Here is a 22,101-nt window from a genome sequence, read left to right as displayed (position 1 = left end):
ACAGGGCTTTACAGCATACGACATCCCTCTGTCCTTATGACCCTCGCAGCGGATAAGGAAAAACTCCCCCAAAAAAAACCCTTTAACGGGGAAAAAAAAACCGGTAGAAACCTCAGGAAGAGCAACTGAGGAGGGATCCCTCTTCCAGGACGGACAGACGTGCAATAGATGTCGTACAGAACAGATCAGCATAACAAATTAACAGTAATCCACATGACACAGTGAGACAGAGAGAGAGAGAGAGATGCAGGTAATGACAGTAGCTTACAACAACATTATTGAAAGTAATAATATTATAGTTCTGGCTACTGTGGTACAATATGTTGAAAGTATGTATTAATATCTGGCAGTATACATGTGTGACAATAGTCATATGTGTATTTAACAGTAGAAGTATGACTAATGATGGCAGCAGCAGCAGGAGGCATCTGGCAGGACCACGGCAGCAGCACAACCACACACGTCACGCTGTCCAGGCACCGTTGCGATATGAGTTAATCTGAGAGACAGTGGAACACAAAGGCTCCGGAGAAGAAGCCGAGTTAGTGACATCCAGAATGGCTGAGTTAGCAAGATGCAGTAATAGAATACGAGAGAGAGAGAGACAGAGAGAGAGAGAGAAGAAGAAGAAGAGAAGGTGCCCGGTGTATTATAGGGGGGTCCTCCGGCAGACTAGGCCTAAGTCAGCCTAACTAGGGGCTGGTACAGGGCAAGCCTGAGCCAGCCCAAACTATAAGCTTTATCAAAGAGGAAAGTCTTAAGTCTAGTCTTAAATGTGAAGACGGTGTCTGCCTCCCGGACCGTAACAGGAAGATGATTCCACAGGAGAGGAGCCTGATAGCTAAAGGCTCTGGCTCCTGATCTACTTTTGGAGACTTTAGGGACCACGAGTAACCCTGCGTTCTCAGAGCGCAGTGTTCTGGTGGGATAATAAGGCACTGTGAGCTCTCTAAGATATGACGGAGCTTGACCATTTAGAGCTTTATAAGTTAACAGTAGGATTTTAAATTCAATTCTGGATGTTACAGGGAGCCAGTGCAGAGAAGCTAAAACAGGAGAAATATGATCTCATTTCTTAGTTCCTGTTAGTACACGTGCTGCTGCATTCTGAATTAGCTGGAGAGTTTTTAAGGACTTACTAGAGCTACCTGATAACAGAGAGTTACAGTAATCCAGCCTAGAGGTAACAAAAGCGTGGACCAATTTTTCTGCATCTTTTCGGGTCAGGATAGGCCTAATTTTCGCAATATTACGCAGATGAAAAAATGCAGTCCGTGAGGTTTGTTTTAAATGATAATTAAAAGACAAATCTTGATCAAATATTACTCCGAGGTTTCTTACGGTAGTGCTAGAGGCCAGAGCAATGCCATCAAGAGAAACTATGTCATCAGATAAAGAGTCTCTGAGTTGTTTGGGGCCAAGAACAATAACTTCAGTTTTGTCTGAATTTAACATCAGGAAATTGGTGCTCATCCAAGTTTTTATGTCTTTAAGGCAATTATGGAGTTTAGTTAATTGATTACTTTCTTCTGGCTTCATCGATAAATACAACTGAGTATCATCCGCATAACAATGGAAATTTATAGAGTGATTTCTAATGATGCTACCTAAAGGAAGCATATATAGAGTAAATAGGATTGGTCCGAGCACAGAACCTTGCGGAACTCCAAAACAAACTTTGGTACGTAATGGCGATTCATTACGAACGTGAACAAACTGAAAACGATCAGATAAATAAGATTTAAACCAGCTTAGTGCAGAACCTTTTAGGCCAATTAAGTGATCCAGTCTCTGCAGTAGAATTTGATGGTCAATTGTGTCAAATGCCGCACAAAGATCTAATAAAACAAGTACAGAGACAAGTCCTTTGTCCGAAGCAATCAGAAGGTCATTTGTAATTTTAACTAGTGCTGTCTCAGTGCTATGATGCACTCTAAATCCTGACTGAAATTCCTCAAATAAATTATTATCATGGAGAAAATCACACAGCTGGTCTGCGACTACTTTCTCAAGGATCTTTGACATAAAGGGAAGATTAGATATTGGTCTATAGTTGGCTAACACCTCTGGATCCAGGGTGGGCTTTTTTAGTAGAGGTTTAATTACAGCTACCTTAAAAGACTGTGGTACATAGCCTGTTAATAAGGATATATTGATCATATCTAATATATGAGTGTTAACTAAAGGAAAGACCTCCTTAAGTAGCCTAGTTGGGATGGGGTCTAAGAGACACGTTGATGATTTGGATGAAGAAATGACTGCAGTCAATTCTTGAAGAGAAATTGGGGAGAAGCAATCTAAATATATATTAGGTTTTACAGCTGTGTTTGAGGTTAGATAGGTACTATCTGAGGACAGGAGGTCATGAATTTTGCCTCTAATAGTTAGAATTTTGTCATTAAAAAAGCTCATAAAATCATTACTGCTAAGGGCTAAAGGAATACAAGGCTCAATATAGCTTTGACTCTCAGTCAGCCTGGCTACAGTGCTGAAAAGAAACCTGGGGTTGTTCTTATTGTCTTCTATTAATGCTGAGTAATAGTTTGCTCTGGCATTGCAGAGGCCCCTCTTATAAGTTTTGAGACTGTCTGTCCAGATTAAACAAGATTTTTCCAGTTTGGTTAATCGCCAATTCCTTTCAAACCTTTGCGATATTTGTTTTAACTTACGGGTTTGAGAGTTATACCAAGGAGCGAATTTTCTTTGCTTTTTTAACTTCTTTTTAAGAGGAGCTACAGAGTCAAGTGTTGTTCACAGCGAGCCTACAGCGCTATCGGCACATGTGCGTGTTGGCTGAACGTAACCACATGCATTTGTTGTTGAAGGAAAGAAACATCAATTCACGGTGTTGTACCAACGTAGTGCATTTATTTTGAAAGAGACTATACGCAAACTGTACATTTCCTGTGAAAAAGGAAATGTGTTTTGAAAACAGACAATGCATGTAACAGGCAGAAGTTGACACAGTGTCCCAGAATACCAACAACCAACACCCAGAGTACCGTGCACATCAGATCCCAATTCTCAAGAATGGATGACATACAGATGGTCATTCAGTATCTAATAAGTATTCCTTTAAATTAAAATTCATCTTTTTATCATTTAAGTTACAGACATTTTTATATCAAGATCTGTAAAGCTGCATTGATTAATTGGATAACACTTTACTCAAAGGTGAGGTCTATAATGCATTATGAGCACATTCATAAGACATAACACATTTATAAGGCTTTATAAAAGTTGTTACAAATGTTAATAATCATGTATGACAACAAGGTTTATAAAGTATTATAAATGGTTACATAATGCATTATAAGTTCAGCATTCACAGTGCTTTATACTTCCATGCCAGAGTGACGACAGTGTTTGAAACAAGAATCTAAAGTACTGGGTTACATAGCACATTGTAACTATCATAACTTTGGCCAGTTATAAAGACTCAAAGAACTGCTCTGACATATAATAAATGCTTAATTTCTGAAATGGAATAATGCCAGTACTTTATAATGTCCTATGAATGTGCTCATAATGCATTATAGACCTGACCTTCAAGTAAGTGTGTTGGCCACTTGGGAGAGCAGAACATGCTGTCATTGTATAAAGTTTTTATGGCTAATGTGTTACCAAACAGTTGCTTGTTAACACATCTGGCAGACACAGCAATATTACTATTCATTTAGAGTCATGTTTCAGTTTACCTGATGAAATTAAGTCCAATATGAAGTTAAGTCCAATATTCACTCTGCTTTTAGCTCTGTTTTGGTCTCTATCAACTACTGAAATCATATTTGGCTCTTGAGCTGCCAAATGCACCACTATGTTTACCAACTTGTTCAGCTTCATCTCGCTGCTGGTGCTGCAAACAAGGCCGGTTAGAGCATAAGTATGCCAGAAAATCAAAATAATGGGCTTAAAAATGAAAACAAAAAGCTCTACAGAGCTGAGAGGAACTGCAAAGTCAGGTGGAATTTCTCTGTAGGTTTCTATGGTTACTATTAACCCATTTATAATACATAGTCACTGTTTAGGTAAAAAAAAAAAAAAAAGTAAAAAGTACAGCTTTAAGCAAGTATGAAATAAACAACTACAGAGACTTTTTCCTGTGCTACATAAATAAACTTGCTTTGCCTTCTTGTCCATGTTGGCTTAAAAGTTAAGCAAAAGCATCTGTTACCTGCAAATGTGTTCTTAAGTTTTAATCTGTCTAAACTGAGTGATGTAACACTAAAATGTTACACATGTCAGAACATATTAGAGAGGCTGGGGATACAAGTTAGAAAAGCAATATTATGACTGAACATAAAAGTTGATTCTTGACCAGGGAAACATAGTTTCACGGTGTCTTTGTGGCTTTTATTTCAGGCCTTTGCAGGGGCGGAAATCCTGGGGGGGACAGGGGGGACATGACTCCCCCTTCAGTAAAGCTGTACCCCCCTAGAATCATTTGAGACACAATTAATAATTTTTGAACAATGCAGTAGTATTTATGAAAAGCAAAATGTAAGCGGTGCTCATTATAATCGCGCAGTAATGTGCTATTTAAATCTTAAAAGATTTAGTCCCCCCCCTCCCATTCCTAGTTGTGGTATATCCCACACTCTTTCCAACCGGCGGGGCTGCTTGGCAGCAGTAGCAGCGTGTGGCTGGAACCGCTGCCCACATCGCGCATCGCAGGTTGAGATGTACACTCACACAGACACAGTTTAACTTAGGCTACACATGTTACAACACATCCCATTTACTGTTACAACAAGCCCCAGGCCCAGGCTGATAATATAAACTGTCTGCAACATTTCTCCTGCTTTGTTCAAAAGCCTACTCAATTACGAGTGCTGCTAAGCTAAAAGCTAATGATTAAGCTCAGAGTTTAGTGATAGTCAGAGAGGACAGGAGAGAAAGAAGAGGGAGAGGACAGGACAAGAGCAGTCAGTGGCGGAGCAAAGGGTACCTGTCTGTAGGCTCTCCACCTGTCAGTGAGACAAACATAATGACGTGCAGTCTAACTGACAAGGAGAAGTCATTATGCGCGACTATTACGCATGGTTGTGGTGGAGCGGCTTGTATGGGTACCTGTCTGTAGGCTCTCCACCTGTCAGTGAGACAAACATGAAAGACGTGCAGACGAGGAGCGGTCATTACACGCGACTATTACGCACGGTTGTGATGGAGCGTAGCTAATGGGTACCTGTCTGTAGGCTCTCCTCCTGTCAGTGAGACAAACATGAAAGACGTTTAAGACCAGTTTAATTGCAGGAAATGTTTAGTTTTAGTTTAGTTAGTATAGACATTCACTCTGCCTGTTGGAGAGATAGAAAGAAGATTAAAGCGTCAAATTGCGGTAAAAGATGCTGTACAAAAGACAGGCTACAACTTTTTTTCCTTGTCCCCCCCTGGAATTATTCTCTAAAATTTTACTGTTTATTGTCCCCCACAACTATGAAATGGGATTTTCGCCCCTGGGCCTTTGACTACATTGCACAATCTTCTTCAGCAGATGAAGTTTGCTAAGTTGTCATAATGCGGCTCATAGTTGATCTTACCTTTAAATCATAAGTGGATGCCTGCCACTCAGTTCGATCTAATATGAATACTTTAATTCACCTATCCCAGCACAAGATTTGCGTTATCATTGTAATCCGACATCACTGACCTGCTGCAGATCTGTCATCTTTTTCTGCCTATGCAGAAATAACAACCATGAAACAATCAGCACTGTGTCTCTGCCCAGTCTCCGCTCTCTCATTTCCTCCACCCCTCCTTTCTTTCCATGAAACAATGACATTTTAAAGGAGTGTCTGGGAAAAAAAAAAACCAGCATTTTTAATTCAACTTTCTTGAGAGTACCTTCCTGAGTCTCTTACCCGACAACATCCATCTCTCCTCATCAGTGAAACACAGACAGACACCTCCCCTCCCATCTCCCTTTCTTCCCTCTGTTTTTGAATATGTGTTTTCTGTTTATTATTAGCCGACTCGGTGCTTCATCATCCCGTGAAAATTCATATCTGCTGAACATAAGGGGGAGAAACACTGGGGGAATCAATCTTTTGTGCTTGGGCAGATAAACACAAGGCACAATCAGAGGGAGAAAGAAAGATGGAGGGAGAAGGAGAACAGAGGAGAAGAGGGCCTCATCCCCTCATGCCGCCCGTGATGGATAGCAAGAGTAAAAGCATCGGGACGGTATTATGTAAATTAAGGAGGCATCCTAGCATGGCCTTGATGATTATGGGAAGATGTGAATGATGTTTGTGGATCCCCAGGCACTCCACCGGGGCCTTGCTATTCCTTTTCCTTCCAACCACCCCTGGAACGAATTCAGTGTGACCTCCTGGACATCCCTGCTGCCACCCATCCCCATCCAGCTTTCCCCACGGGAGCAAGAGAAAGAAAAAAGAAAAACAACTCACAACAAGACATCTGTTTCATTTACTTAACAAATTATCTGTCAGGGAATGTGCCCCCAGTGCCTCTAACAGGCAGCCAGGAGGTGGACAGGGAGAATGGTGACAGGGATGGACGCTGACTGAAGGAGAAAAAGAAGAGGGTGGGTTGAGGGCATCTCTAGTCCCTGTCCTCCTCTTTCTCCTCCTCCTCTTCCCTCTCTGCCTCTCTAAGCTGCAGCTTACCTAAGGTGTATGGACAAGTGACAAAGCTGTAAAGTGATAAACTGTGACACTTCTATATCATTGAATGTGTGTTTTTCTTCTCTGTGTCACTGATTTGAATTGCATAGTAGTGATTCAACCATTAGCCAATTCAGAGCTTTTCCATGTGCTGTCTACATATCTAGTGTCTGTAAGGTGTTTTGTGGGGAGAGTAATCTGGTGAACAGGAAGTGATGTGTTTTCTCCAGATTTCAGGATTGTTTGCAATAATCCTGATCCTGGCCTCAATGATGGCTGTGCCTTGTTACCAATTCTCTTTGTGTTTTTCATGGACAGAATCTCACACGTGCAGAGTGTCTGGTAAGACTACCTCAGGAAAGTAGCTCTGCTTTTTGCAGATGATGTGACTGCGTTGGCTTTATCAGACCATGACCTACAAATCTGAGAGCATGAAACTCTGCTCTGCTGTTACTGAAAACAAAATGAATTACCTTCTGCCCCGATCTGGTTCCTATGTCTTCAGACACCAACCATCACCAACTAACTTCACCCATCTTTAAATCTTCTAAACCAAACTTGTCTCTCAGACCCCATCCCAACAAGGCTGCCTCAAGAAGTTTTACCCTTAGTTAGCATTTTTGTTTTCAATTCAATCCAACAAGCTTTATTGGCATGACATTTAACACATGTTAAATGTGTTTCAAAATTTACAACAATTACAATTTCAATTACAATTTACAACTGATGACAAATGACAATAGTCAAATAGTGTATATATATATATATATATATATATATATATATATACATACATACATATATATATATATCATACGTGTCATATATGTTTACCCATAGACACATGTTTTATGTGTTTGTGTATAACAACAAACAAAAACAATATGGAGTAGAGAAGTAAATAAAAAGGCAGACTGCGAACTTTGCCTTTTAAGTGATGTTATTGTTATCCATCCATCCATTTTCGTAACCGCTTATCCTCTTGAGGGTCGCGGGGGGGGCTGTTGCCTATCCCAGCTGACTTTAGGCGAGAGGCAGGGTACACCCTGGACAGGTTGCCAGACTATCGCAGGGCTGACACATAGAGACAGAAAACCATTCACATCCACATTCACACCTACAGCCAATTTAGAGTCACCAATTAACCTATCCCCAACCTACATGTCTTTGGACTGTGGAAGGAAGCCGGAGTACCCGGAGAAAACTCACGCTGACACAGGGAGAACATGCAAACTCCACACAGAAGGGCTCCCTCCTGGGATTGAACCAGGGACCTTCTTGCTGTGGGGCGACAGCGCTAACCACTATACCACCGTGCGTATAATTAATTTGTCTTCATTGACAGGCTATGGTAAATGGCCTTGCTCATGTATAGTGCCTTTTTAGTCTCTCAAAAGGGCTTTCACACTGCTTGTCACATTTACGAAGTACCACCGTCTGCACAGTTACAGTAAACATTTATAGACTGACAGCACAGCCATCAGGAGGTGCCTGTGGATATTCTCATTTATCCAGGTCATAGTTATCTTAAGGCAATTGAATCGAACGCAACTGGACTTAGTTTTGTCTTAGAAGACTTTTCATCTCATATCCAAGAGGCTTCATCAGTTCATGCTTGTTTGACTAGGCTGGAACTAGTCAGGTATTTAACCTCTGAGGAGGTCTTCACAAGGCCAATGATGTCATTGGTTTGTTAGTGCTCCTATGGTGTGTCAACTCCGTTGAAACTCCTGCTGCAACGGTGGTCGCTGGAGTCATTAGAGTCAGATGCGGCCATTTGTGAACGACCATTGTTTTTAGAGGTTAAGCTGTTAAATCTCCTGGGCAAGGATGAAAGGACAGCATTATAGGTGGGGGATAGGTGGTGTTGCAGACCTCCTCCTCTATTGAGAGGAAAAACCATCTCTCAATTCAGTTGCCTTGAGATAGCCATCAGGAACAATTTGGCTTTCAGCATCTTGCCCAAGGTTACTTACATGCAGACTAATCTTCCGATTAGTGAACAACCCACCCTACATCCTGAGCCACAGCCACTCTTATGTACCACAGCCCTTTAAAGTGACTGCAATTAAATCTCTTCTTAACAAGTCTACATTTTATCCAGGGATTTTAGACAGCTATAGATCTATATCTAACAGACACTTTCTCTCTAAGATCCAGTCACCAATCAGTTGTATGACTTTCTACATAATAGTACTTTATTTGAGAATTTTCAGTCAGGATTTGGAGTGCATCATAGCACAGAGACAGCAGTGGGGAAAATTATAAATGATCTTTTAAATTCCTCAGACAAAAGCTGTTAGAGCTTAGTGCTGCATTCGACGACACTGACCATCCCATCTTATCACAGAGACTGGGACATCGAATTGGCCTAAAAGGAACTAAAGTTGTTTCAGTCCTATTTATTGGATCAATTTCAGTTTGTTCATGTAAATGATGAATCCTCGATGCACACTTAAGTTAAACACAGAGTTCCACAAGGTTGTGTGCTTAGGCCAATTTTATTCACTTTATATATGCTTCCTTTATAGCCTGGAAATCCAGACTCGAATCTAGAATGATTTTGAGTCTGGCCCTCACTGATAAACCTTTCCTATCCAAGGGGCATGAGCATATTAAATGCCGCCGCATGCAATTGGATAGCACAATAGCCAATCAGAGCAAAAAACAAGGTGACGTGTTCATTGCACTAAGCCCCATTTGTTTGCAGACCAGTGGGGCTAACTGATATATTATGCTTTTTGCCGTATCCCGTCAGCAAAACGGCAAAAACGTCCTTCCTGGAAACGAAGGCTTCTAGGGCAGTCTTCTGTTCCTCTCTCAAGGAAAAAGATAAGTGTAGTTGGCTTAGCGTTTCTTCCAAAGTTAAATTAAATGGACGGGGTCCTTCGGCAGCTGCCATCTTGGCTGTTTACTTATAGACTCCTACAGCACAGCGCTGTTGTCATCATGTCACACTGGCCCAAAGCCCGCCTCTGTCAGATAGACTGATCTGATTGAGCCGATTGGCGATTCAGCGGGCTCTGCAAATTTGAATTTGCTAGTGGTGGGGCATCTGGATTTCCAGGTTACTTCCTTTAGGTAATATCATTGGAAAACACTCCTAACAGTTTACACAGTTGTGCAGATGATACCCAAGTATATTAATCAATGATGCCACAAGAAATGAATCAGTTTAACTGAACTCAAAGCATGTCTTAAGGACATAAGTCCTAGATGGCCTGCAATTTTGTGTAAAACTTAAGTTATTATACTTTGGCCTAAATACCTTAAAAACACATTATCTAATGATACAGCTACTCTCGATGGCATGGCCCTGGGCTTCAGCACTACCATAAGGAATCTTTGAGTTATTTTTGATCAGGATATGTCCTTCAACTCCCGTATAAAACAAACTTGGAAGACTGTATTTTTTGCATCTACACAAGATTGCAAGAATTAGGCACATCCTGGCCTCTAGTTTCGCAGACCAGGTGAGGCGGAGCTGCAGCGCACCTGCACTTCGCCAATTGGGTATGGCCAGGTGGATTTTGCAAGACTGGCACACCGTGCGCGCTGGCGCAGCTACTCCTCTTTCCCACCTCCATCCCTCCTACCTGCACAAGTCAGAAAGAGGGAGAAGAGAAGGCGTGGAGTGGGTTTTACACACATCACACCAATCAAATGAGCCCATCTCCTTGTCCTTAAATGCACCGCGCAAAGGCGTAATGAGAGTTTGCTCAATTCGCCGTGGCACAAGAGAGCAGCAGCGTCAGACAGCCAAACTTCTCCCAGGAGGAAACTGATGTTTTGGTCCGGGAGGTCCAAGCTCACAGTGTCCGAATATACGGAACTGCGAGCAGACCTCCACGGGCTGATGATGCAAAGGTAGCCTGGGGGGAGGTCACCACAATTGTAAATCAATGTTGCGTTTCTCTCGCACGTGTGTTCTCTCTCTCTCTCTCTCTCTCTCTCTCTCTCTCTCTCGCAGTCTCACTCTGTTTCTTTTTTTTTTTTTTGACTTTTCTAAGATAACAGATGCTGAATATATACTCTCTATCTGATGCTGTGGCTGTTTGTGTTTGGCTGAGAGGGATGTGAACTCATTAGTTTGTAGCTGTGTTAATCAAATCAGGTTGGGTTTCCATTACGCGTGCCAAACGGTGCCAATCCCCTTTGATCTGACATCAGATGTGACGGGACAGTCGATATAGAGATATATTTATGTGCTGATTGCAGATAGTTGCATTGAATAGTGGTGTTTGTGGGTATTTACTGCATCGTTAATGTGCCTGACATTCTGGAGACCTGCCTGTGAGGATTTGGTGACGTGTGTGCACTGTCAGCCAAACTGCCACTACACTGGCTGAGCTCCGCCTGCAGTGACAGTAGACCTGGTTTCAGAAAACTAGACCACGCATTTGTTACATCCAGGCAGGTTTACTGGAATTTCTTATTATCAGGTTACTCCAACAAGTCTCTTAAGACTCTCCAGGTGATCCAGAATGCTATGGCACATGTACTGACAGGAACCAAGAAAAGAGATCATATTATCCTGTTTTAGCTTCTCTGTATTGGCTGTATTGGCTCCCTCTAAAATCCAGTATTGAAATTAAAATCATTCTCCTTACATACAAAGCCCTTAATGGTCAGGCACAAACTCATCATCATCAGAGTTCACAGTATCATGTTATCCCTCTAGAATTACTTGTGTTTCCTAGAATTTTCAAAAGTAGAATGAGAGCTAGAGCCTTCAGCTATCAGGCTCCTCCTCTGTTGAACCATCTACCAGTTTTAGTGAGGAGACAGACAACTTCTGCTTAAGACTTTACTTGTTGATAAAGCTCATGGTTAGGGCTGGCTCAGGCTTGCTCTGGACCAGCCTCAAGTTTGACTGATGTTAAGACCAAGACTGCCAGGGGACTTTCATTGATACAATGAGCTCCTCTCTCCTTCCTTCCCTCTCAGTCTGCACTCATTCATATTCCATTAGTGCATGTTTCTAACTTGGCTTCTTTGTGTTCTTTGTGCTTTCTTGTTTGCAGGTTCCCATGAATTGTAGTTGTGGCCTACGTTATGGTCCTGCTTGACACCCACTACTATTATTATAGTCATTTTTCCTTATTATTACATACATGTGATTTTATTACATAAATCTACTATTATATATTATTATATACCATTATTATTATTATTATTATTATTATTATTATTGTTCATTCAGTATTCAGTCATTGCTGTTTATCTCTCTCTCTCAACCCCACTGGTTGAGGTAGATGGTTGCCCACCATATAGCCTGGTTCTGCTTGAGGTTTCTGCCTCTTAAAATCAAGTTTTTCCTTACCGCCATCACCAAAGCACTCACTCATGGTGAAAATTGTTGGTTCTCTGTTAATTAGAGACTCTGGTCTAGACCTGTTCTATATGAAAAGAATCCTGAGATAACTTTTGTTTCTCCAAGTTAGGATTAGAATATACAGAGTTCACATAATCCGGTTGAAATTAACATATAATTTATATTAATTTACACATATAATTCTTGAAGATCTACTCATTACTAAAAGTGTATGTCATCCAAGAGAGACAATAAACAGTAATGGAATGGAGCCAGTTGAGGTTTTGGCATCTGCTTAGTATGGTTCTTGTAGAGGTATTCCCGGAACATCTGAAGAGTGAACTTTGTACTAAAAGTTTCTTTTTTAGCCATTTGATTTTGCTAAGTCAGACTAGTGAAGCTTCACCTTAGCTTTGGCTAAAGTTTAAAATTTGGATGTTCTTTCATTTGTTACATTGAAATCACAGTATTAAATGATCTCGGACTGATTAAGGTTCATTTTGTCTACTTTTTAGAATTGTTCAATATTTTCTTATCTTCAGACAAAAAAGTGTAGGAGATGTTTCTTTTTCCTGTTTGACAGTTTCGACTGTCACTCCAGTCTTCCTCAGAGGTGTCATCCGACATGTTGCTGACGTGTCATTTATCAGCTGGCCGGCCCAACAGACATCAGAATCTGTCGGGCCGGCCACCTCCCCCGCCGTTGGATGGTGTACGCCCCCTCGTCCCGGTTGATGGTGCCGCTCGCCCGCTTCCTGATTTCGATTGCCTCTTTTATCCAACGTTTGAATTTATTGGTCTCTGATGATTGTTGTGATTATTTTGCCCCTGTCCCAGTCCATAATTAGTCATTTCTCCTGCAGTGATCTGTGATGGCTGAGATTCCCTCCTCCAGAGACCATCCAGTGGCGGGGGTTGTGGCCGGCTCGACAGATTCTGATTGGTCTGTTGGGCTGGCCAGCTGATAAATGACACGTCAGCAACACGTCAGATGACACTTCTGAGGAAGACTGGAGAAACAGTTGAAACTGTCAAGCAGTTAAAAGAACCATCTCCTACACTTTTTTGTCTGAAGATAAGAAAATATTGAACATTAAATGATCTCTGACTACAGAAAACAAAAACTTTAATATACATATGGACATGAGCGTATTGCTTTAACACAGAGAACTCAAAGAAAACCCACCCCACACTGCTGCTGAGATGGAGGGAAATCCATGTGTCATGTGGGTGTGTGTACCTGTCATGGCTCTCAAAATAATGACGTCCATGCCATATTGATTAAGGTAGAGGACAAAAACTGACATGTACAATAGCACTGAGAGTGGTAGCTGTGCTGTGAGTATGTGCAAATGAAAAGAACAAACAATGCATCACAATATAGGCTTCCAAAACAGTTGTACTGATGAGCTTCAAAGGCTGCAAGAATATGTAAATCTGCACACATGCATGAATCTACTTGGCAGGCTTTTGTCCTCTTGCCTCATATGTTACCTGCTCTTAGTGCATGCTTTATAAATCATGTGGGGAGGAATATACAAGAGCTTTTTTGCATTTTTTTTGGCAGTCTATCTCAGTCCTCAAAGTTTCCTTTACGATAACGAAAAACCATTAACTGCTGTCAAATAGCCAAGAAGAGAGATTATTTTTTTTATTGAAATAAGATTAAAATGATAAGTTTGACTGAGGGTTCCTGATAAAATATTTCAGCTCATAAGCGTGGTGTGGGCACAGGGATTAGAAGAGGAAAGGGAGAGGGAAGGGGCGGGGGGCAGGAGAAAGTAACACAGAGGAGAGAGAGACAGAGAGAGAAATTCATAATGTATAATAAAACAAAAGGTGTCATGGGAAATAACAGTGATATTAAAATTAGAGTAAGGTGGGATCTATATGAAAAATGCAGATTTGAAAATGTAAATGATGATGAGGGAGAGGAGGGCAGATATGGAATTGTGATAGTAGTGTGGAAGTAAAGAGAGCTTTTCAAGGCCTCAGAGAGGTGCTCTCTGTCTGGGAGCAACTTTATGGAAGAGTTCAAGAAGGAACAATGGTCACAAATGGATAAGAAACAGAGGTGTTGAGGGTCAAAATATGTAGAGAGCAAAACCATTTTGTGAGTTCAAAGAGGGAATGAGTCACAGGAATAATGTTTGGAAATAATTCTGTGTTAATATTGTGTGCTGTTCAAGAAAATATATCTGTTCAGTATTGCAAACACACATTGTACAGTATAAAAATAAAACAGTATACAAAATAAAAATGTGACCTTGAAGCATCACTATCCGGGTTGGGAGGCAGACACCGTCTCCACATTTTAAGACTAGACTTAAGACTTTCCTCTTTGATAAAGCTTATAGTTAGGGCTGGCTCAGGCTTGCCCTGTACCAGCCCCTAGTTAGGCTGACTTAGGCCTAGTCTGCCGGAGGACCCCCTATAATACACCGGGCACCTTCTCCCCTTCTCTCTCTCTCTCTCTCTCTCTCGTATCCTATTACTGCATCTTGCTAACTCGGCCATTCTGGATGTCACTAACTCGGCTTCTTTTCCGGAGCCTTTGTGCTCCAGATTAACTCATATCATAGCAGTGCCTGGATAGCGTGACATGTATGGTTGTGCTGCTGCCGTGGTCCTGCCAGATGCCTCCTGCTGCTGCTGTCATCATTAGTCATTAGTCATACTTCTACTGTTATTATACACATATAATTATTGTCACACACGTATACTGCCAGATATTAATATATACTTTCAACATATTGACCACAGTAGCCAGAACTATAACTATAATATTATTACTTTCATTAATGTTGTTGTAAGCTACTGTCATTACCGTCTGTCCTGCATCTCTCTCTCTCTCTCTCTCTCTCTCTCTGTCTCATTGTGTCATACGGATTACTGTTAATTTATTATCCTGATCTGTTCTGTACGACATCTATTGCACATCTGTCCGTCCTGGAAGAGGGATCCCTCCTCAGTTGCTCTTCCTGAGGTTTCTACCGTTTTTTTTTACCCCGTTAAATGGTTTTTTTGGGGGGAGTTTTTCCTTATCTGTTGTGAGGGTCCAAAGGACAGAGGGATGTTGTATGCAGTAAAGCCCTGTGAGGCAAATTGTGATTTGTGATATTGGGCTTTATAAATAAAATTGATTGATTGATTGATTGATTGATTGACTATACCATGAAGGTTAGAAATGAAAAGAAGAGTGTTATTGTTTCTAATTGTAAAAGAATGTTCTACAATACTCATGGAATATATTCAAAAACATTTAACATTCATACCATTTGAAATTAAAAAACATTTAAAATTAACTTCTTCTTTTTTTCAGTTGATTTGTCTGAACATTACCCTCAGACAATGTTGCACCATTGTGGAACACAACATATATCCACTGAACAGTTTGTGTGATATCCTACAAAACTGCAGACACAACAGTTCATATAATATCCTACGAATTAATGCCCCATGAATGACGCTATCTCCTTTACATAAAGTTGCATAACTAACGTAAATTTACAGAGGTTAGATTTAGGCAAGTAAAGTCACTGTGGTTAGGTTTGTACCTTAAAATGCCTCAAAGTTCACTCAGAGTACACATGGTTTTGAACACGCATCTCCTGGGGAAGTCTGGCAGGAAAGTCTGCATTTCTGCAACCCAGTCATCACCCCAGCCTGCCTCTTTACAGACTGCTCGGGACAGCTTCCTTGTTTTCTCCTGTCAGTGCATTGGTCATGTGATTGCAGCCCTTCAAAATACATTGTCATGTCCGCAAAATCTGGTTGTGTTTAGTTTTTGTCTTGTGTCAATGTTGTCTCGTGGCTTCCTGTTTATTTTGAAATCTGACTCTCCTCTTGTTTCAGGTAACTTGCCCTTTCCCCTGGTGTGTCTCCTGCTGGTCTGATTGCCTTCCCCACCCTGATTGTTTCCACCTGTCCCCCAATACCTTATGTATATTAGTCTGTGTCTCCCTTTGTTCTTTGCCAGTTTGTCTTGTCCTGTGTCAGAGAAGCTCCATGTCCCATGTCTTGTCAGGTTTTGTATTACTTTGATACTTTACTTCGCATTTGCCAATAGTCAAGTTTTGTGTTATGTTGATACTTTGCCTTGCTTTGCTTTAAGTCTAGCCTTGTTATTTTGATACTTTGTCAGACCTTTTTTGATATCATTGCAGTTTTTCCGAATAGAATGATTTTTTTGTTAGTGTTTTGAAGTAAGTTCTCCTCTGAGTAACTTTCTGTTGATACTTTGCCATTAAAAGATTATTTGTTTGAGCTTTGTTTCCAGGGTTGTGCATTTGGGTTCAGGTCCTAGTTCAGTTCAGTTCAGTTCAGTTCATACGTGGGATATGTACAAATTTGGATGCATTATTTTCTGGCAAAATGGACTATCAGTTTATGAGAACAGCCTGGAAATAGCCCATAGCACTGAATGTGTTAAGACTGTAGGCATGTTTCAGCAAACTTTACATCAGCAAGTTTATCAAACTAAATTATCATAACCCTCTTTACAAGAAAATAGTGATATGTTTCAGTGTTATTTGTTTTACATTCTAATGTCTGTTTTCAGTGTCCTGGTGTGCGTCTCTCCTGACATAACTGTATGTTGCCACCATGTGTTGTGTTGCTGCTCATTGTTAGCAGCTGTTTTCCAAACTTCTGAATTCTTATTCATCCTCACTAACACCAACTGGGAGTGCTAATTTGATCCTCTTCTTCTTTAAAAACCTCTTGCACTCCACCCTGATTTTGTAGCAAATGCCTAAAATGACATACCCAAATTAAAATGACTGTAGCCTCTGAACCGCGCTGACTACAAGCACGCATTAGGTCTTGCCAGAAAGAAAACTCCCTGAACTTTCTTGTGAAAGTGTCAGAAACACTCTAGGTGATACAGAGACAGAGTAATGGGCCTCTGAAATCAGTAAAAAGTTGGAAGATTTTGCCTAAAATAAAAAATGATTTTCAGGATTAATAACTGTCTGTGGCATCATCTGAGCAGCTAAATGACACTGTGGGGCTGTAGGCACACTATCAATTAACATTTGTTTCAAATTTGAAGAAAGTAGTAATTGAAGTATGACCATTCTACAGTGTTTTTTCCATGAAAAGATCCAGGCGGAGCTCCAAATTACAAGACCACTCACTCCATTTCAAAACAGTACTATCAGTGATCAAACAACACTCAGCCAGCTTCAAACATTGTACCTTATTGATAGCTGATGTTTATGGCACAGAAACACTATAAAATATCACCAAATAAAGCCAATGTGAAAGTTGTGATCCCACTTTGTAACAAACCCCACCCACATGTGTATCATATGGAAAAATGTCACATGACTGAAGCTAAAGACACTCTGCATTCCACTTGGCTGCAACCTTAATGCTTATGGGACCATTGTCATCAATAGTAACTGCATGGTTAAAGGAATACTTTTTTTTTTTTTGTAGGTGACTACAAAATGAACTTTATCAGTTACCTACACCATGTTCCCTTGAATTCATGACGAAAACTTTGTTTTTCTTATATGGTGCTGATGAACGAAGAATCCACAAACAGCAAATACTGAATAAAGTTCGTTATTTTTCCATTACTATTTCTATATTGTTGACTACCTGAAGTAAATTGGGACCACGCTTAACAAGAGCAAAACTATATCAAAACATCTGTTTACAACTTTCACACAACTGCAGTAGAATCCAAGTCTATTTTATCTAGTCATATACTCAGTACTTCCCAAACACATCAGTCATTTATTTATCACATTGCATTATACATGGTACAATTCCAGTGAAATTTGATCCCATCAGCCTCTTTAACTTGTGTTCTGTAATTTAGTCCTTTTTTTTTTTTTTTTAAACATCTTCTTACATTGTTAGCTGCAGCTATATAATCCTCTGTGTTTCCCAATGGTTCGGGTAATCCGTGGTTTCTGGTTGTGGAATGATTTAACTGTCCACACATCCCAACCTCAACAAGACAGCCACATGGTCACTACTCCTGCAACACAAGCAGCACTGCACGGCAGTCACCTCTGAATTATTACATACAGTTATTGTTACTAACAATAACTGTATAGATAGTATCTATACAGTTTATGGCTTTGATTCACAGGAAGACCAGGGCAACACCTCTTATTTCCACCATCACACCAGTCCATAGTCATTGTATAGCACTCGGCTCCTCTCCTTTTTTCCTAGAGTCCTCTGCTCTGTCAGATCATCATATTGAAAAAGAGTCACCTGGTTGAATGGTGCTGTGATGAATCACAGGATGTTACAGTTCCTGACATCACACTGGTAACTGAAGTGGCATGGAGGTCGTCCAGTTTATTTCCGACATCTGTCCAATAGTTAACAGGATGCTAGTTCAGCTGGTGTCCATTTCCTCTCCATTTTTCATTATGTTTACTGATGTTAACATTTGAAAACCTTGACCAGGGGCCTGTATCACGAAGCGAGATCAACCTTTCCTGGGTTACCCAGACCTATCCTGGGTTGACTAACCCTAACAATGGCAATCAGGATAATCGGTATCACGACGCTGGATATCAACTCGGTAACTCAACCCAGGGTTGCTTTATCAAGAGCCGTGAACGCGCACGCAGCAGACCAATCACAATCATGAGAGAAGCGCAGCGTCACTGAGCATCCTCACAGAGCGCCATATGTGAGGAAAAAAAGTATTTCTCATATGAGGATCAGAGATTAATTCTACTAAAATATGAGGAGGAGAAAAGCAACATGACAGAAAAGGCCAACATCCGTGGCAGCTGCAGGAGGAGGAAACATGCGTGGCAACGCATAACGGAATGAATAATGTTAGTTTTAGTTTAGATTAGTTTATTTTCACATAATGTTAAAAACAGACAGTAGAAAATTTACAAGATTAAAAAAAGAAAAGTGCTGGAGAGGTTAGAAGCCACTAAAAGCTTATCAAAGAAATTCCCCTGTCAAAAATCAATGAAATCACATAATAGAGAAGAAAAAAACGGGTCAGGACAGAAGAAATAGAGGAGGAGAGAGGGAAAAATCAAGACAAAACAAGGTAGCAAATAAAATTATGTGTAGGTTCAGATTCAGAATACTTTATTAATCCCCGGGGGGAAATTGTTTAGGGAAAGGTTAAATTACTCATCACTGGTTCAAGTAGCTACAGTACCTGTACCTGTACATCTGACACTGATCACACCCTTGAATCCCATGAAATCAATGCTGCGCAGATGAATTGCGTGTATTACAATTATCGTCTAACATCATTGCGTCTGATAAATTGGTCTTCTTTGTCCTAAGGTTATATATGCTACAATAAAGCTTAAAGCTGACGCCACAATTAAATCATATCAACACCAAATTGATAGTCTGAATAAAATCATCCTGATATTGAGCTGTGTTAGAAATTAACAGCTCTGCAAAAATACACCTAGTCTCCCTCTTTAAAAAACAAAAAGGAAAATCCCTCAAACACCATGAAGTGTAGACATGATAGGCTAATTTCCACATTTCCAGCAGCAAAGCTGTCAATTAGGCCCATTATCTTTAACAGGGATCAATTCCTTCAACAACAAAAAAATGTTGGCACTAATTAATGGTGCTATTAAGTGTCCGCAAATTATCAGTTTCTTTCTTATGAAGGGGTGGGATGAAATTTCGACTTCTTTCCACTCCTTTTTGAACAATCTTCAAATCAAAATCAATCAAATTAATTAAACTTCCCGTCATGACTGGTGTTGCGAATCAACATATTTTTACCTCACACAGTGGCACCAAATATGTTTCTAATCAACATATATTTACCTCACATGATGGCACCAAATATGTTGGGGTCAACGCATTAGGCTTCACACGAAGGTATCAAATATGTAGGGGTTAAATTGGCTATCGGAAATAATTAATAATTATTAGTAATAATTAATAATTATGTTAAATAATGTGACTTAATTAACATTAAATCACCTCGTGGGGCACCATTCCCGTAAAGGGAAAAATGATAGCCAGTTAAAGATATCAGTCTCATAAAATATGCTAAACTATTAATTTGGAGTTTGATTAATAAGTAAATTAATAACAACAACCAAAATTAATGGTAATGCCTGAAGGATTTCGGAGTTCTTGACGCAGCAGAGGTTAACTATTCATTCACTCTTGTGCAACATTAAACAGACAGCAGGCATGATTCCAAAGAATTATATTTATTGACAAATTAGCAAAACAAACCAAACCACACAAATTCTAACTAACTATATACAAGCTTGGTGTGTATATGTGTGTGTGTGTGTGTGTGTGTGTGTGTGTGAGTGAGAGAGAGAAAAGAGAAAGAAAGACAAAGGCGGGTATGGTGATCAAGGAGCTGTTTGGCCTACAAAACAAAATGGCTGACAACAGAACTACCAAAATGGCCGAATCAAGGCTGGCTTCAAGGGGGAGGTGTTCGTCTGACCGTGTGGTCAGGACGAAGACAAAGGAAAAGAAGCAGGAACTCTGAAATGCCTGTTTGGATGTAGCTCTGTTGAAAGCCTGTTAGTTAATGAGTCTGTGTCAATGTGACATATGTTGCAAACGGTCTGAATTAGTGCAGAGATTGTTTAGTTGCATGCAAGAATCTGTTTGTCAACAGTATTAGCAAACTAAACACTTAGCTTTGGCGAAGCCAACTAATCAATGACCTAACTGCAATCTATCACAACAATACTCAGTAAACAGCATCAAAGCACATACAACAAGTTAAACAGTCTTGCTTAGCCTGTAAAGCTGTGATAAGCTATGCCCAGTTGGTACATTACCTTGAGGGGATGAGAGAAAGAGTCACTTGGTGGTGTGCTGCTTTGTTAGCCGACAGAAGAAGGCTGGGAAGATGGTTCCAGGTGCAGTCTTTGTGGTGTCCTTTGTTCCAAAGGTTCTGATCCGAGGAAGCTGGTCGCTCAGGGTCCTTGCAGAGTTAGACGCTGGGTGCTAACTCGCTTAGTTCCTTGTTGCTGGTTTGCAAACCTTGTGTTTGCAACTCTACCTTTCTGTTTCAGGTCAGAGAGTCTGTGATCAATTGCCCTCTCTTTAGTGGTCTGGGCCTCTGTGCTGTTACAAGCCCAGCCGGAGAGCTGTTGAAGCTCCAGGGCAAGAGAGAGTTCAATCTGTTGGAAGGGAGCAGACCTTGCACCGATGCCTGTGACATCACAGAGTCACATATCACTGTAAAAGGTCTTGTCCAATCAAGTTTTGGGACTTGAGTCTGACTGAGGTGTGAGGTGAGACCTCCTGTGGAGAGGGGTGCCACTTAGCTCTCTTTGTTTGAAGACAAAGAGGATGCAGCCTTGAAATCAGTGATGATTTTACCAAATGATAAATCATCTGTGGTCCTGTGAATCCCAACACTGGGCTGCATTTCTGTCAGCGGAGTCATTTTTTTCCGAACAGCTAATTGGCCAGTGGGTGGTGCTTTTTATAGGATCAGATTCAACCCTGAACTTACCCTGCTCCGGAGCAGGATAGCCGTTCAGAGTAAGTTACTATGATGATCTACCCCGGTAAGAACTGAACCGGCTTCGTGAGACCGAAAACCCAGGGTTAACCCTGAAGTTACCTCGCTAAGACATTAATCCTGCTTCGTGATACAGGCCCCTGGCTAGCTAGCAGCTACCTCACATATGTTGTCAGGAGGAGAGTTTACATCCTTGTGAGTCGATTTCCTCATCCTGATGATGACCTGCAGTCACATGCCCACTGTCCAACACCAACCACAAAAAGCACTGCCAACACTTAGAAAATAAACAGAAGAGCATTGGTTTAGCACAATTTAGTGGAGCTGACAGAGAAGCAGCTGGAAGTGTTTGCGTTTATGTCATCAAGTCATTGCATTGCCTTCAGCCCTTTTTGACTAAATGTGAAGCATTGATAAGTTTCACTTTTATTCCCCATTTACTTCAATTAACCTACAATAGTTAGGGCCCAAGCACAGACCTCAGTGTAAGGACCCTATTGAAATTGAAGGAGAGAATTTTTATTATTATTATTATTATTATTATTATTATTATTATTATTATTATTCATTAGGGCCCGAGCACTGACCGCAGGCAGGTGAAGACCTTATTGAAACTGAACTGAAGGAATTATTTTTCCTTGAAGTAGGTTGCCTTTTGGGGGGTTTTAACATAAACCACCAGCTAGTGGTGATAG

The 22,101-nt window shown here is 40.7% G+C and overlaps 1 protein-coding gene across 1 annotated transcript in view; it reads right to left on the bottom strand.

The window, feature by feature from the left end:
* Positions 1 to 1,718: 1,718 nt before the first annotated feature.
* The window catches only part of LOC125900970 (uncharacterized), a 674,134-nt gene continuing 653,751 nt past the window's right edge, over positions 1,719 to 22,101 (bottom strand). The window contains exon 3 of the mRNA XM_049596311.1: positions 1,719 to 1,763. The gene's annotated coding sequence lies outside the window, so the exon portion shown is untranslated. The remainder of the gene's footprint in view (positions 1,764 to 22,101) is intronic.

The sequence above is a fragment of the Epinephelus fuscoguttatus genome, linkage group LG14, assembly GCF_011397635.1.
Source record: "Epinephelus fuscoguttatus linkage group LG14, E.fuscoguttatus.final_Chr_v1".
Classification (NCBI taxonomy): Eukaryota; Metazoa; Chordata; class Actinopteri; order Perciformes; family Serranidae; genus Epinephelus; species Epinephelus fuscoguttatus.
Note: the sequence above shows the minus strand (reverse complement) of the source record. Positions and strands in the feature narration are given on the sequence as shown.